The 16,903-nt window shown below is 41.4% G+C and overlaps 1 protein-coding gene across 1 annotated transcript in view; it reads left to right on the top strand.

Moving 5' to 3' along the window:
* Positions 1-1,751: 1,751 nt before the first annotated feature.
* Positions 1,752-16,903, top strand: part of FRMD6 (FERM domain containing 6) — an 81,352-nt gene continuing 66,200 nt past the window's right edge. Inside the window, exon 1 of the mRNA XM_068964873.1 lies at positions 1,752-1,858. The gene's annotated coding sequence lies outside the window, so the exon portion shown is untranslated. The remainder of the gene's footprint in view (positions 1,859-16,903) is intronic.

Raw genomic sequence — 16,903 nt, 5'->3', positions numbered from 1 at the left:
TTTAGGAACTGTTTTCCATGATAGTGTTATATTCCTCACTTGTCTCATTTATGTTCACATATGAAAACTTGGGTTGTCTCATTAGATATCAAATTAAGACCTTGTCAACTATTGTTCAATATGCACTGATTCTGAATGCATATTAAAGTCAAAAATGAGAGGAAAAAGTATAAACCTCCACTTTTAAATATCAACGTTGTAATCAACTACTAAACAAATTTTTAATTTTAGTCTATTAATTAAACACAACTCATTCAAATGGCAGTCTTTGGAACATAGTTCGTGTCTTCCTTCCCACAATGGAGTCATGACTTTATCCGAAATAAGCTCCCAATGGATAAATGGATTGCGGAAAGACAAAAAACATCACCATCCCCAATATTTCTAATGTCATTGTTCCCAAAATGTAAAAGCTGTGAAACAACTATTTCTAGTAAGCTTCGGCTGTGAACACAAAACGGAATTTCTTTTGCCATGTAAATAAGGCACAGAGGCATACCTTCAACAGGTAACTTTATTTTTGGATCAAACTATATATTTGGATCAAAAGAGCAGGGCAATTTTAAAGCTGGCTTCTGTTAGCATAAATCTGATTTGGGGTAGTGTCCTTTGTCAGGTCCTGTTTCCTTGTCTCCTTGTCACTTCCAGAGGCACCTCATCACTCCCTTAGTGAGGGGCCCCGTGGGCGTTACTGCCGCCCCTGGCGAGGGCTCACCGGATTAGCAGGCACCAGAAGACCTAGGAGGGTAGAAGCCCCGGCGCGGGGAGCGGGTAGTTCTGTGGATTGCGGGCCTGGGAGCCAGGTGGAGGCTGGTTCTTCTCTCTTGTCTCCAGTCCCCAAAAGCTGGTCCAAGTGGCGCGGGCTGGCTGGAAAGGTGTAAATTACTCCTTCCCTAGACCCAACAATTAAAAGGCGACCAAAAAAAATCTCCATCTCCTATCTTGAGTCTTAGTGACCTAAAAATACCTTCCATTGGCCTTTTGCATCACTCCCTCGGCTACCAGCGAGAGCAGAGCGGGTAAAAATAATTTCCGAGAGGTCACTGGCGCTAAAACCACAGCGGACAGAGACTGTGTCTACCTGAAGACCTGGAGAGGCAGTTAGCGGGGAAGGCTTGACTTCCTCGGCGGGGCCTCTTCCATCCAGCAAAAAACCGGCGAAAGACCGGCGTCCCGAGTGGTGGATGGGCAGGTGGGTGTGGGACAGGACTGGAGGGAGTAAGGAATCGCTAAATTGCCTCCGCTGGGACCGCCTCCTCGCCCAGTGGCCTCCCCTGAGTCGTTCCGAATTACTAAAACGAAGCTCAGGCCAAACTTGCCGCCCCCGGCCAGCCCGACTGAGCTCGGGAGGTAGAGATACAGGGGAGCGAAGGCCGGGTGTCAGAGGGGGCCATTAGGCAAGAACTAGGGGGAGCTGACAGTGTCCCCTCGCGCCTCCGTCTCCGCTTTGCTGGGACGAGCCTAGATGGCTGCGGTCCTAACATAGCATCCATCTGCGGCTCGCCTCCCTCCCCAGGACCCCGGAGGCGTGGCGAGCTCGGCTTTCTCCCGCCTCTGACTCGCGGCACCCCTCCGCGGGACTCTTGGTTGGGCCCGGGGCGGGGCCTGCAGGCGCTCCACGTGCGGTCGCGAGCTCCACGCTCCGCTGCAAAGGCTTTGCCACTGCCCCCGCCACCTCGGGGCGGGCTGGAGGCGGAGCCTCAGGGGGCGGGGCGGGAGGCGTGGGCGGGGCGGACGCGGAGCGCTCGTCTGGCTGCCCAGGGCAAGGGGCTGAGAGAGTGGGGCAGGCGCGGCGCCGACAGGAAGGCAAGGAGAGCTGGGAATAGTCCGACGCCCTGTGCTGCGGACCTTCTCCGAGGTAAGAACAGGAGCCGGGTACCCGGGGACTCCCCTAGCCGACCTCCAAGACCGGCCACCGCGCCCCCGCCGCTCATTCTGCCCCCTGCCGGCCGGGCGGCAGCGGCGGCGGCGGGACGCGACCTCGGGAGGGCTTCTGGAAGTCGCGAGCCCCAGTCCAGGCGGTGTCCCTTTCTCCGCGTCTTTCTTCTTCTCGCTCTCTCAGCTCTGGGCGTCGGGCACCGGACTGGAAGGAAGGTCGCTTCTTGGCGAGTCGGAGCTCGCCCACGCCGGGAAGGGAGAACGGGGCCTCGGGGCAGCCGAGCCGGGCAACGAGGAAGGTGCAGAGCCTTGGGCAGCCTCTGCGGCGAGGGGGGAGGCCGGCCGGGACTGTGGGCTGCGACCCCGGGATCGGTGCTCGCGCTTGGCTCCCGGGTAGTCGGGCTGGGGACGCCTGCCCGTCACACCCCGTTGCTGTGCCCGGGCGGCGGGGCCAGCTCTTGAGTCCCGAATTCCTGGGTGCCGCCTGTTGTGCGCGCGCCGGCCCGGGCAGCCCGGCTGCGGGAGGGGACCTGAGTCTGTCCCACCGTCCCCGTGAGTCCCTGGTCGGGGGAGCCGGAGACTGAGCTCTCTCTCGGCGACGCCGGAAGGGGGCCTCGGTGGGATGGGAGTGGGGGGCGCGGCCTGCAGTAGTTGGGATCCTGGAGGAGCTGGCGACGCGCAGGCCCGGCTCCGGGCCGAGGAGACCCCCAGCTTGTGCCCGAGGAGGGCCAGGAGCTGTCAGGGATGGACAGCTGGGGGCCATCCGAGTGAGGTCCACGGGAATTACAGCAGCCCCTCTAGTCCCGGGACAGCATAATCTAATGGTGAGGGCGTTTTCTTGAAGGCAGGAAGAAATGGAAAGCTGTCAAAATAAGCACATTTTAAAGTTGAGGTGAAAGTTGGCGAATTTTCAGGCCGTGCAGTTGTTTAGTTAGTGTCTAAAGAAATATTAGCTCCTTGACATCCTTTTCGTTTGGAATTCTAGCAAAAATCTGTTTTGCCAGTATTTCCCTCAGGAGTTGTGCATTGCCCACAGCAGGGAAGCAAAACTTCAGCAAGCATTCTCAGGTTGCTTTTAACTTCAAGTCTGTGCTCTCTAACCTTTTTTGAGTGTTCAGAAAAAGTATCTCTTGCTGGATTTCTCATGTAGGATTCCGTCTCTTCTTCTCTGGCACCTGGCAATGTTTGTTTATTGGTTTTTATAAGCATCTATATAAATTTAGTCCTTGCACGAAATACTCCCCCGTTGCCACAGGGTGTAGTTTAGGGATTAGAGAATTCTATTGGAGAAAGCTGCTAGTGGCTTCATTTTCCAAGAATGTAAGTCATTTCCTTTCTGTGATTTCAGGGAGTTGATATTTCACAGCATCAAAACTTTGGGGAAAATTTTCCGTAATACATCTGTCATTAAAAAGGCTTTTGACTTTTGGATTTCTCTTCTTAGAACAAAGCATAAGTTTAGGCTCAGCACTGTTAATGGATCAGAAGTTTTTCAGAATCTACAGCATTATGAAACCATTGTAGAAAGTAATTTTAACAGGCACCAAAACCTACAGACCGCCTGCTGGGTAGAAGGTGGGGGAGGGGAGAAGAACAGAAGAGAGAGGCAGGAAAACAGATGCCTGTGCTGTTGTCTTTTGTAGTAAAAAAAAAAAAGCTTCTAGCACTTAATCATTTTTCCTTGGGTGTGGTTTTGAGAAATAGAAGTATTATGTTAAAAATGAAAATACTCCACAATATGAGACAGCTGACATTTGAATGCTCTTTCAGTATGTTTGTAAATATATTGGATTTATATTTCATATTAAAATGGACTTCTGGGATTATTAGATGAGAAGGGTCCCCCAGGGAATATCTGCTATCCAGTTATCTGCGGGATATCTTTTCCAGAAAGCAGACTGTCTGTAATATGAACTAATTCTCCCCCCAGCACCCCCACCCCCTACCCCCAAGCCCCCACTTTGAATTGCTTGTAAGAGTGCCTGAGATCTGACACTGATGGACCACAGTAATCACCAGATCTTGCAGGGCCCCAAACACTTTAAGGGACAGGAAATCTTTCTCTGCTTCTACCCCCCTCCTTTTGAGGGGCAACAGAGGTGGGTAGGCTACTAGCTTCAAATACATAATTTGAACTTGAGAATTAAGATGCTCCTGGCTCTACCAGAAAACCTAATGGGCCAGGATTAAAACTGTTGCTTCTGAAAGGGAAATGTCCATGTGCTAGGTAGTAAGTTTTAGCTACAAGTTATTTTAAAACTCATTCAAATAGACTAGCTAAATTGGGTGGGGAGCTGGGGAAGTGTAGCGCTTTTTGAGATTCTGAACTTTGTTTCCACTTTCGACTGCATTTATAAAGCTTTTGGCTTTCAAAACTTATGACATAATAGACTCTGTAGCCTTTTGTGGCAGATGCTTGAAATGAAAGTTTCAAACAGAATTGTTTTTGACTAGGCTATCAAGTTCAGAGTTTAGTGTAAATGAATCCTGTCTCACAACTAACTTTTTTGATAAAGGAATTCTTTGTAGTTTTCAACTTGGATGTTGCACATTTTGATTTCTGAGGCTGTGGGTTTTAAAAAAAAAAAGCTAAAACCTGCAAATAATTATTTTAATACATGAAAGCCCGTACCAAGGAAAGATTCAGTCCAGATGTAAAAATGTATGTGAATTTTAGATTTGTATGATCTCAACCAGTTTCCCCTTTTGTTGATGAGGCTGCCTGGATCCCAGATGGTATTTGTAAATTATCCTTTAGGTGGTTTTCAGAGTTCAGAACTAAATTTCACCAGCCTTCTCCAGTCATTTTAATATTGTCTCAAGTCTTCTAAAGGATAGAAAGTTTTCTCCATTTATGGAGAGATGAATTTTTCCTACTACTCATTAATACCAACCCCATAAATGCCCTGGTTTGGTAGATGAAGACTATGGGGAAACTGGAGGTATTAAGTAATTATTATTATTAAAAAATAATATATTAAAAATATATTATTAAGAGGTACAGACCTCCAGTTTAAGTATTATGTATCCTTTGGGCAGATTATAGAAGCTTTGGATTTTGTTTATGCAGTTACAACTTCTTTTAAGGAAAAAAAAAAAGTTTTAAGTGTGTCTACAATCTTCAATAGAATCTTGTAACACAGTTTGAATGGCTTCTGATATAGCAGTTGTATGACATACCTCTACCCTTCTTTCTCAACAAGAAATGAGAAACACAACTTAAAAGAAAACTCCAGTGTTTTTTTATCTTGTACTCCCAATAACAGAGTTATAAAGGGTGTGTGTCATACATTAGCAATGATATATTTTTAGGATGTCTTTGTATGATTATAGAATTATACATTTTGAGTGTTTGATTACATTGTAATTGTGTGGGAAACAATTTAGTGTAGGAGGAGGAAAAGGAAAGATTTAGTGGAGAAATTTATGAGTGGTAAAATTTTAGTTAAAAGTATCTTTCCTGAAACCCAAACAGGAAAAATTGTATTGTTGGCCTCTGTAGTTAAACTTTGGTATAGGGAGTAGTTGAGAGGGCCTGTTGAATTGCACATTATCCTGAGGAAGAGGCTTTGGGGGCCTATAAAAATAAGTAGGAACAAGTTAAAGGGATAATTTGAGAGGAAGGAAGAAGTAGAAAATTGGGCATTGAATTGCAAGGAAAATGTAAACTTAGAAGGATGAGTATTGAGGTAAAGACTGAAGTAGGGAAAGCTTTATATTTAAAAGTGGAAATTAAAGAATAAGATCTTCTCCGCTGAGAGAAAAAAGGTTAGAACTAAGGTGCACTATAAGGTCTATATACAACCTGAAATAGTGCTTCTGTCCTGGAAACCTTGCCTGCGTTTGTGTTGAATCACTAGTTTGGTGTTATAAATATTGCATTCAGAGATTGGATGCTTATCACTGTCCTTTCTTCCCCTACACCCCCGTCCCACCACTTCGCATTTCAAAGGCTGGAAGCATTTTTCATCTAAACTCTGATGATTTGAGAAATATTTAATTACTTCTCTAGCATTTGGGAGATCTGCTAATGCCTACCCGCTATGCTCTGGGTCCAGAGGGACTCTCCAGCTGTAAGGGCTGAGTTTATCATTAAGTTTTGAGTGAAAACAAGCAATCTGTGGTTCCAATTATCTTGTATGATTTAGTGGTGTAATTTCTTCTGATGGAGCTTTGTGTCCTATCACTTTTCATATGTATCAGATGGACCAGTCATGCAGTGTACACTGCTGATCAAAGAGGGATCACAGAACGCTGGGGAAGGGAAAGAAATCAGTGATCTGACAGCTGGTTGAGAAAAATGTTGTGCTGAAACATTCACAGATGAGTCAAATGCTGCGCAAAGGAGATGGCATTGTTTCCCAGAGCTTCCTTGGTGTTGTCTGTATCACAGCATTTTCTGAAATGCCTTTCCCCAGCAGAGTTTATCTATACAGCAAGAATCTAGGTAGAGATGTAGTCATTAACCAGGTCATTTCATTAATGCGATATAATGATAACTCTTGACCAAAAGTATCTACTTGGAGCCTCAGTATTCCAATTAGATTATCTTTTGATGTTTTCAAATGTTTTCTAATAACATTGCCTTTGTTCACAGATGTTATAGAAGCTTGAGCAATAATGTTTTACTGGCATACAAAGATATATGGAAAAGCAATATTTTATACTCCCTTACAGCCACACTTTCATGTGAAGGAGGAAATCATTATAAAAATCAAGCAAATTCTGCATGAAGGTTTTAGAAAAATTAATGAAGCTTCTCATTTAACTTCTCAGGTAGTTCTTTGTCTGATTCACATTAGATGAAATGTAATTAATTTTCTTCCCCTCTGTTAGCAGCACTTATGCTGCCCAGTTTTAGTACATGGTTTTTGTTTGAAGAGAGTGGGTGTCCCTGTGGCTTTATTTCTTTGAACTTGTTACTCAGTAATTACATACAGACAGAAGAATGCACTGATCAGAAGTATACAGTACAAAGTGATCACATTTAGGCAACCAGCACCCAAATCAAGAAACAGAACATTTCCAGGTACACATCTCCTGCCCCCATGCTTCTCCATGCAGTCTTAAACCTTGCCCCAAGGATGACCGCTATTCTACTTTTTATTGTCATGTTGTCGTTCAGTCACTATGTCTGACTCTTTGTGACCCTGGGACTGCATCATGCCAGGCTTCCCTATCCTCCACTATTCCTGGTGTTTGCTTAAACTCATATCCATCGAGTTGATGATGTTATTTTAACCTGTTCTTGGACTGCATTTAAATGCAATCAAATGTAAGTTCTTTTTCGTGTCTTCTTTAACCCAACATAGTGTCATGTCCATATTGATGTAGGCAGCAGCACTTCTTTTTTCTTTTATTTCTATGAATAAATATACTGAGTTTATCCATTCTGTTGATTTGGGTGCTGGTTGCCTAAATGTGATCACTTTGTACTGTATACTTGGGTGGTCTGGGGCTGATCTGTGGGGCATGACCTTTTGATGGCTCAAGAAAGAGCACTTTGGAATTGAAAGAATAACCTTAAAATTAAAAAAAAAAAAAAAAGATGGGGGGGAGGAAGAAGAGTAAGAAAAAAAATGCATCAGAAACATGAGAGAAAAAAATACAATATCCCAGAAACACTAAAGGCTCAAGTGTCTAGATTCTGGCTAGGCCCACAGAATCCTAGTGTTTCAGGAACACAGTTTGGAATATACAACTGGTTGTTGCCTTTCACTTGAGAGTTGGCAAGAAGGAAGGGACCTTAGGTGTCAGCTAGCCCCTTCATGTTTTAGAGGTGAGGGGAACTAAAGATCCAAAAGACTGAGTGACTCAGTCTTCCAGCTCACGATAGCACCAAGAGTGGAAGCTGCTTCTGACTTGCAGTTTCATTTAGACTACTGCCATCTGAAGGCTGGAACTCAGCCCCTGACTCTGTGGTCCAAGCAGTGAGTCCACTGGCCTGGAGGATGGGGTGCCCCTTCCTGAGCCACACAAAGGTATCCTGTGGCTCTATTCGGATAGAGGCAGACCTACCTAGAGGAAAGGGAGCTGTGGCCAGTGAAGCAGAATTGCACTTCCTCAAGGCTGCTCTATCTCTGTCCCCTACACAGAACCCTTGGAATTTTTCTTTAATCCCCTTTTCCTTCTGCCCTCTGTCTTAGGGCTCTCCAGTGAGACTTTGGGTTGTAAGTGCCAAGTAGGTGACATCTTGAGGTCCTTCCTGGCTCATTGTTTTATTCATCCATGAATAGTCTAGCGTGCATGCTAAGTCACTTCAGTCATGTCCGACTCTGTTCGACCCCATGGACTGTAGCCTGCCATGCTCCTCTCTGTCCATGGGATTCTCCAGGCAGGAATACTGGAGTGGGTTACCATGCCCTCCTGCAGCGGATTTTCCTGACCCAGAGATCAAACCCACATCTCTTATGTCTAACCTGCATTGACAGGCAGGTCCTTCACCACTAGCGCCACCTGGGAAGCCCAAATGGTCTAGGATGGACCCTAATTTCAAAGGACTGCTTTCTAAATATTTTCAGAAGTTCATTCTTGAGAATAAGAATATATGTAAATACACATACATTTTTGCTTCTTCTTGCCATTATGTCCCCTCTTCTATACACTTTTCTCCTCTATCCCCCATAATCCCATCAAGTTATCATTTCTTAAATATCCTTGGAAGTATCCAGTTTCTGATTTCTGTCTACTGAAAACAACAGTGAATTTCTGATGCTGAAGTCTATGGCTGTCCCCAGGAAGAACTTATTGTAAAGCATAGGGTTATGAGAAATCTAATAGATAAAGTGCTTGTGAAGGAAGATTTTTTTTTTTTTCCATGTGTCCCTCAAGAGAAAAAAAGACATTGTCATGTTTTAAGAAAAGACTCAGAATTTCAACTTAGGCTCATTAGCAAGATGGGGAAAAGGTTAAAAAAAGGACACAAAACCTGAAGTTTGAAAAATGGGAGTAAATAATGTAGCCTGCTCAGGTCAGATATTGCTTATAAAAGCAAAAACTTAGCATATATGATTTTAAAAAATAAAAGATACCTGGGAAAAGAATGTTCAACATAGGGCCTGACAAGCTACTCACTGAAATTGCTACAGAAAAGAGTAATAAGTTCTGAAGACAAAATGGAAAAGCGGCAATAAAATATAAATGTTAAGAACAAGATTTTTGAGATTAGTTCCCTGGGGTCCAAATCTAGGCTCCACTGTTCTCCAGTGTGTAATCCTTAGGGAAGTTATTTAACTCTCTGAACCTCTTTTCCTCATCTATAAAATGAAGATAATAGTAGCAGCTATCTCATAGGCTTGTTTTGATTAAGTGAAATAACAGATGTCAAGCAAGTGGCAGTGTATGACATATAGTAAACAAAGTTAGTGCTTATTTAAGACAAAAAGAAATGATGTAGAGGAAGATTTCTAGTTCTTGGAAGTCCCTAAGTTTCTGTTTACAAGCAGTTGTTCACAGATTTTGTATTTTGATCACATTAAATAGGCAACAAATTGTAGTATTTCTCAGTCACAGATGTTGGGCAATCTATACTGTTACACTGAGAACAGCTGGCATGTCCCACTGATCTCTAATTGATCAAGTTATTTTTCCTAACTCCTATTTCCAGCAGTCTCATTCCCCCAACTTCTGCCTGCTTGCTAATGATTTCTTTCCAGCTGCCAAAAAGTAAATTCACAGAGTTTAAAAATTCTCTTTGTAACAAATAATGTTATACAAAGTACTTTTAGACTTAAAGAGTACCAGTGGTCCATGTCTTTTTATCTTGTACCCTGTAGATTTCATGTGAGTCCTTTTTAAGAAAGCCACTATTACTGGGATGAGGCAATTATTATCCCTCCAGCCCCAAGCCCTACCATTATCACAGTTTATATAATGTGGGTCAGACCATGTTACGATTTTCTGTTAGGCCCAAAGCTTAAGATTTTTAAACCATTCATTAAAAAAAAATTAATAGTCTGAAAGTTTCAAAGAGATATTTAAGAAAAACAAATTTAAGCACATTAGAAAGACATTTACGGCGGAGCCTGGTGGGCTGCCGTTTATGGGGTCGCACAGAGTCGGACACGACTGAAGCAACTTAGCGGCAGCAGCTTAGTTACAAACCCAGTCAAAATAGGCACAGGATGCTCCAGGATAATCATGGAGTATCATTCATTAAAAGGATAGCATATACCTCAGATAACCCTGTGTCCTGTTACATGTTGTATAATATCTTAAACATAATAAACCTAGTACTTCAAAAATGTTCGCCAAGTCCATCAAAAAACAGCTTTTACTTCTGCATGAGGTACTGAGTACTCTGCTGACTACTCAGTGAAAATCTTGCAGAATTGTTTCTTATCTAGGTGGGAGAGTGAAATATATGTGTTTGGAGATGTATTAGATGTTTCCCGGTGAGGACTAAGTGGACTCTTGGAGGAGAACTAATGTTGGCTAAAGATAAGATGGCTCTGGCTTCCCTGGGGCTGCTGCATTTGTGCTGGGTCAGGAAGTCAGGCTGGGATCTTTGTAGTCTTCAAATACAAAGAAATTTTTTTAGGAGCAACAAAAATGTTCAGGATTTGGTAAAAGTCTCAACTTTTAGAAGAATAATGAAATTGAAATTATTAAATGTTTAATTAGATTCATTCATTCATTCAACATAATACATGCCTTCTGTGTGCTAGGCATTGTTCTAGACCCCAGAGCTACAGACAGTGAACAAAATAAAGAGAAAAAGTCCAGCCTTTGTAGAGCTTATATCCTATTAGGAGATAAACACTGAACAAACAAAGCTAGATGGTACTTTAGAGAGTAGTAGGTGTGTTTGGAGAAAGATAAAGTAGAGCAAGGTAAGGGACATTTGGCGTGCTGAAGAAGGAAGGCAGAGCCTTTGGCAATTTCAAATAATGTGGGCATGGTAGGGCTCACTGAGAAGGTGATTTGAGGGAGGAAGTTGGCCATGCAGAGATAACTGGGGGAAGAGTGTCCCAGCAGAGGGACCAGTGAAGGCCTTGGGCAGAAGTGTGCTTGGTCTGTTCCAGGACCAGTGAGGAGGCCGCAAAGTAGTAGTAGATCAAGTTATGGATGTTCAGGGGGCTCATCGTGTAGGTCTGCCTGGTGGATCATTATAAAAACTTCTGCTTTTACTCTGAGTGAAAAGAGAAGTCACTAGAGAGTTTGAAGCAAAGGAGCAAGGTGCCTTGACTTGCATTTTTATAGAATCACCAACCAGTGTGTTGAGACAGAAAAATAGAGTGGGGTAATCAAGGCTGGAGGCAAAGACAAGTTAGCAGCTGTTCACAATAATCCAGCTGAGAGACACCATTACCAGTAGAGGAGGTAGTGAGAATTGACCAAGATTTATTTTACAGGTAGAACCAATAAGATTTCCTGGCCAACTCTTTGAGGAATATCATAGAGAGATCAGAGGAAGGATAGCACCAAAGCGTTTTGCATAGTTACAGAGTTGTCATGAACTGAGATGGGGCTCTGATGGAGGAACTGGTTTGGGAAAGATAACCAAGAGCCATTTGAACATGTTATGTTCAGCTTCCAAGAGAAGTTGAGCAGCTTGTTGGATTCAGGAATCTGTAGTTTAAGGAAGAGATCCAAGCTAGAGATAGAAATTTGGAAGTTGCCAGCAGACTTTGGATGAAATCATATAGGGAGTGTATGCAGACAGGGAAAACAGTCCATGAACCAAAGCTTAGGTCATATCAGTATTTATAGTTTGTGGAAAAGAGAAGAAATTTTGTAAGAATGTATCTTAAGCCAAAGGAAATATGCACGTATTTCTGACATAGTGGACCTAATTGTTTCCATTCCCTAAGTAATAGTGTTATTATTAGTAGATATTAATTCTATTGACCCATACTATGGGAGGAAGGAACTATGAGTTACTTTTTATGTGATGAAGGACTTGGGCTGAGCTTGAGGCACTTCAGGCTTTAGAGGGTGAGTTGATAAGATGCTAAGTTGCTTCAGTCGTGCCTCACTCTTGGCGACCCCGTGAACTGCAGCCTGCTAGGCTCCTCTGTCCATAGGAGTCACCAGGCAAGAATACTGGAGTGGGTTACCATGCCCTGCTCCAGGGGATCTTCCCAGCCTAGGGATCGAACCTGCCTCTCTTACATCTCCTGCATTGGCAGGTGGGTTCTTTACCACTAGCACCACCTGGGAAGGAACAAGTAAAGATTACTGAGAAGGAGCAGTCGGAGGGACAAGAGGGAAATTGAAAGAATATACCTGAAGACAATAAAAAAGGAATCTCAGGGAGGAGAGAGTGAATCAGTGATGTCATGTCAAGTAGCTTGAAGACTGAGAGTTGCTTATTGGATTTAGCAACCTCAGGGTCACTGGTGAACTTGACAAGAGTTATGATAGTGGAGGAATAGGGACAAAAACCTGATTGGAGTGGGCTCAAGAATGAAAAGCCAAGCCTCAGAATGTGAGAAAATAGTAGCAAATGAAACAAAGGATTAATTTCCAAAATATACAAGCAGCTCATACAACTCAATACCAGAAAAACAAACAACCCAATCAAAAAGTGGGATAAAGACCTAAACAGACATTTCTCCAAAGAAGACACACAGATGGCTAACAAACACATGAAAAGATGCTCAGCATCACTCGTTATTACAGAAATGAAAATCAAAACTATAATGAGATATCACTCACACCAGTCAGAATGGCCATCATCAAAAAGTCTGCAAACAATAAATGCCGGAAAGGGTGTGGAAAAAAGGGAACACTCTTTCTCTGTTGGTGGGAATTTAAATTGATACAGCTGCTGTGGAGGATGGTATAGAGATTCCTTAAAACACTAAGAAGAGAACCGCCATAGGACCCAGCAATCCCACTCCTAGGCATATACCCTGAGGAAACCAAAATTGAAAAAGACACAAGTATCCCATTGTTCACTGCAGCACTATTTACAATAGCTAGGACATGGAAGCAGCCTAGATGTCCATCGACACATGAATCGATAAGGAAGGTGTGGTGCGTATACACAGTGGAATGTTACTTAGCCATTAAAAGAAACACATTTGAGTCAGTTCTAATGAGGTAGATGAACCTAGAGCCTATTATACAGAGTGGAGTGACTCAGAAAGAGAAAAAGAAATATCGTATTCTAACACATATGTATGAAGTCTAGAAAAATGGTTCTGAAGAATTTATCTATAGGGCAGCAAACAGACATAGAGACAAACAGACATAGAGAATAGACTTATGGACAGAGGGGAGGAGAGGGTGAGATGTATGGAAAGAGTAACGTGGAAACCTACATTACCATATGTAAAATAGATAGCCAACGGGAATTTACTGGATGGCTCAGGAAAGTCAAACGGGGGCTCTGTATCAACCTAGAGGGGTGGGATGGGGAGGAAGATGGGATGGAGGTTCAAAAAGGAGGGAATATATGCATACCTATGGGTGATTCACGTTAAGGCTTGACAGAAAACAACAAAATTCTGTAAAGCAATTATCCTTCAATTAAAAAATAAATTTTAAAGAATCAGAAAGGAAGAAGTAAAATTTAAAACAAGAGAATGAAAAGCTTATTAAGATAATTTTTATTTTCAGTTAAATTTCTTATACTATAAATATTCAGTATTATAAGTGAATATATTTTAATATGTCTGATAAAATGTGGGTAGGGACTTCAGAATGCTGGAGGCTATGAGGGTCTTCAACAGGTTCTGACAGAAATGGGGAGCCTCTGAGTTTCCCACTAATAGAGTTATGGTAGAATCGTTTTGTTTCTAGTGATATGTTCTTTAATTCAACCCATGATCATTTCTTATTCAAAGGATACGGTAGAGCCAAGGTGACACACGTGCTTTAGCTTTTCTTCAGTAACGAAGATAGATTTGAGTTGACCAGTCTACACATCATGGTACCCTCCAGGCCTGAAAACTTTCATTCATGGAGTGGATGACTCAGGTTAGGGGTTCCCAGGGACCAGAGCAAATTGAGTAGTAGAAACATTGCTTGTTTAATGTTTCTCTTATACTTTGATGACTCTCATAGTGAATATTATTTCAAGGCATGTGATTAAGCAATTTTCATAGTTCTGTATTTTATATCATAATTATGCACTAAGAATTTTCTCACCTGGGAATTACCTTTGAATTATAATTCTAACTTTCTGTAATACTGTCATCAAAACGAATCAACAAGTCTCTGATACTAATTTTCTTTTCTTTCTCTAAGCTTATTGAAATGCTAAAGCATAGGCCTTTAATGCTTAAGTATTGTTTTTGGATAGTTAAAAGCTTATAGTGATTGGTAGAATTAAAACATTGTTACATTTATTTGAGTGCTACTTGGTAATGAAAGTATACTGTATAGTAAGTCTTTAGAAAGTTGCTAATTATGGGAAAATACTGGAAAGGGTATGAACTTTTCCTTTGTAGTAGATTATGGCCCATGTTTTTTGAGAAGTGGAGCTCCAGTGATTATATGTGTGTTTCTAGTGGGTTGTGGTATACACATATAATGTCGGCATTCTCAGGTCCTGCTCGTCAACACTGTTTTATTACTGTCATTTTGAATGTTATTTCAGCTGAGGCTTATAAGTCACTCTTCAGTTAAATGAAAGAAATTGGCCTATAATGGAGAAATACTTACACAGGGCCAATGTGAAATAATTTGGCAGTGCTGAGTGTATTACATGATAAATACTGGAGTGTGCAGAGGTATAAAACTAAGCAAATTATGAAATAAATGTGAAATCTCTGAAGTCAGTGACTGCAGGATGAAGTCCAGATCTCTCATCGTGGAATTCCACATGGCAAAGCAGTGTTGCAAGCCTGTGGTGCACCAGCAGGATTGGCTGCAAACATGTTTTGGTTTTAACATGGTGTTGAAAACATTTATTTTCTAGCATTTAAAAACCGAGAAATTTTAAATTTAAAAAATTGAATTTTACACCTTTTGTTAAAAAATTGGGAGGTGTGTCAGCGATCTATTGGAGCAACGTAACAGCTTCCCTTTTTATACGGGTGTGTGCTCCACAGTCCCCACTGTCCCCAGCAGAGATCCTCTTGCCTCCAACATTGAGGCCAAATGGCTGTTGGTGTTTTTCATCCTGCAGGCTTCACTCCTTTGTTAACTGCCCCTGTCAGTGAGTGAGTTTGCTACCCTTCTGTTGTAGATACTTATTTTCTAGTGTCATCGCAAAGCTCCTTAAGTCTTCCCAAATTGTTCTCCTCTTTGTCCCGTCCAGCGCATACACACTTAGTCTGGGTCCTGCATCCTCCACTCCTTCCGCTGAACTGAGCTGTTTATTGCCTGTATCACTTCATGGGAACCAAACACGTGCTGTTGTGTACAATCACATATACAACCTTTTATATGTATATACTGACTTCTCAACTGTGTTAGAAGTCTCTTGAGGGCAGCGACTGTATCTTTCAGTTTACTAGTGCCTATCAAATTTTTAGGTTTAATCGATTAACTATTGTTCAGATTTAGCTTCCAGTATATAGTCATATATGATTATGATGCTGTAAAAAGAGAAAATATTAAAATCTTGTATAAAATCTACTTCTTCAGATAAGCTTTTCTTAATTTACTGTGTCCATTCCTCTGTAGCTTTGTAATCACATTGATGTACTGTAATTGAGTATTAATTCACTAAACACCTCATTTATTGCCGATTCTCTGATTCAGGGACACAGATGGATGACGTTTCCAAGTATATAGGTCATTATACATAGCATTTTATTTATTTTAGACATGCCTCTGAAGGCTATTATTGTTTCACACATCTTACTTTCCCATTCATGTGGCAAATAGTGTGTCCACTATATGGGAAGCCTTGGGGGTGTGTGAACCTGACCAACATGATGTACTGGCTCTTCAGAAGCTGTCACCCTTTAGCTGGAAAGGCAGGTTTAAATAGTGGAGTATATAATTGTTCAATTTGGATAAGTATTACTAAGAAGTAGGGCATTCTCTGAGATCTTGTAACAGAGCACTGTGATCTGGAGGCCAGGGCTATAGTGCGGAGTATGACATGATGCAACTGAATTCTAAACACCTGGATTTTTCATAATTCCATAGCATTTTGTAGAATATTCTGAAGGTAAAAACCTTACCTTAAAAACAAGTAAATTAAAGGGTAATTTCTTTAACAAAATAAGAACTTAAAAAAAAAACTTTTCTAAAGGATATACCATTGGCTATAGATCTTTCATTAATGATAAGGAATTATAATTTATAGCACTGTAGTCTTTGTTTGATACCTGAGTTGAACTCTGTTTGAATATGTAAGCAAAAAGAAGTGGGTTGGAAATTTCAGAAATAGCTAACTTGCAAAACAATTTTTGTTTTATGAAACTATTTCAAAAGTGTAGTAAGAAGTTATGGCTTTCAAAAATAATATATAACAAACTAAACTGATTTATTCCTTTGAAACTAGCTAGTGGATAGTACTTTTATACTTCCAAGCCCATGACTGAGAAATATGAATGGGTTTATCTGTCTGATCTTGGAGTGAGGTAACGTGGTGTTCTGAAAAACCTTAGCACTATAGTCAGTGACAAATGCAAGCCAAAAAAGTGGAATTTTGTGTGGTTGCATATATTTTATTGCAACAGACATGCTTTAAGTATTTTTTTCTAAAGAAAATAGAATTTTATGCTTAATCTATCGAATATAGTGGTAAAATTAATTGTTTGCATGGTTTATTGTCACACTGAAACAAAGGTCAGCTGCACTGGTGCCATTTCTGAAGTCTTCATTAAAAAACTCATATTACTTGTAATTATAGAAGATAATTCAGAAAAATAAACATGATTAAGGAAATTTTAGTTCAAATAAACCCAAGATTTTTAAATGTGATCGTAAAGAAATGCAAGGAGATCAGATCAGGGAGACATTTTTAAGAAATGTCAAGTGTCCTATGGAATTTAAAATAAATTCCAAATAAGTCTGTTTAAAATAAAATCTTTTTATCTTCAAATACTGATTAACTGAGCCCACAATCACTTTCGAATCAGTGGAAAGGCTGTTGAACTGATGATTTGTAATTTACTAA

This window comes from Capricornis sumatraensis, chromosome 2, assembly GCF_032405125.1.
Source record: "Capricornis sumatraensis isolate serow.1 chromosome 2, serow.2, whole genome shotgun sequence".
NCBI classification, from domain to species: domain Eukaryota; kingdom Metazoa; phylum Chordata; class Mammalia; order Artiodactyla; family Bovidae; genus Capricornis; species Capricornis sumatraensis.
The sequence above is the reverse complement of the archived record's forward strand: the minus strand, read 5'-3'. Positions and strand labels throughout refer to the sequence as shown.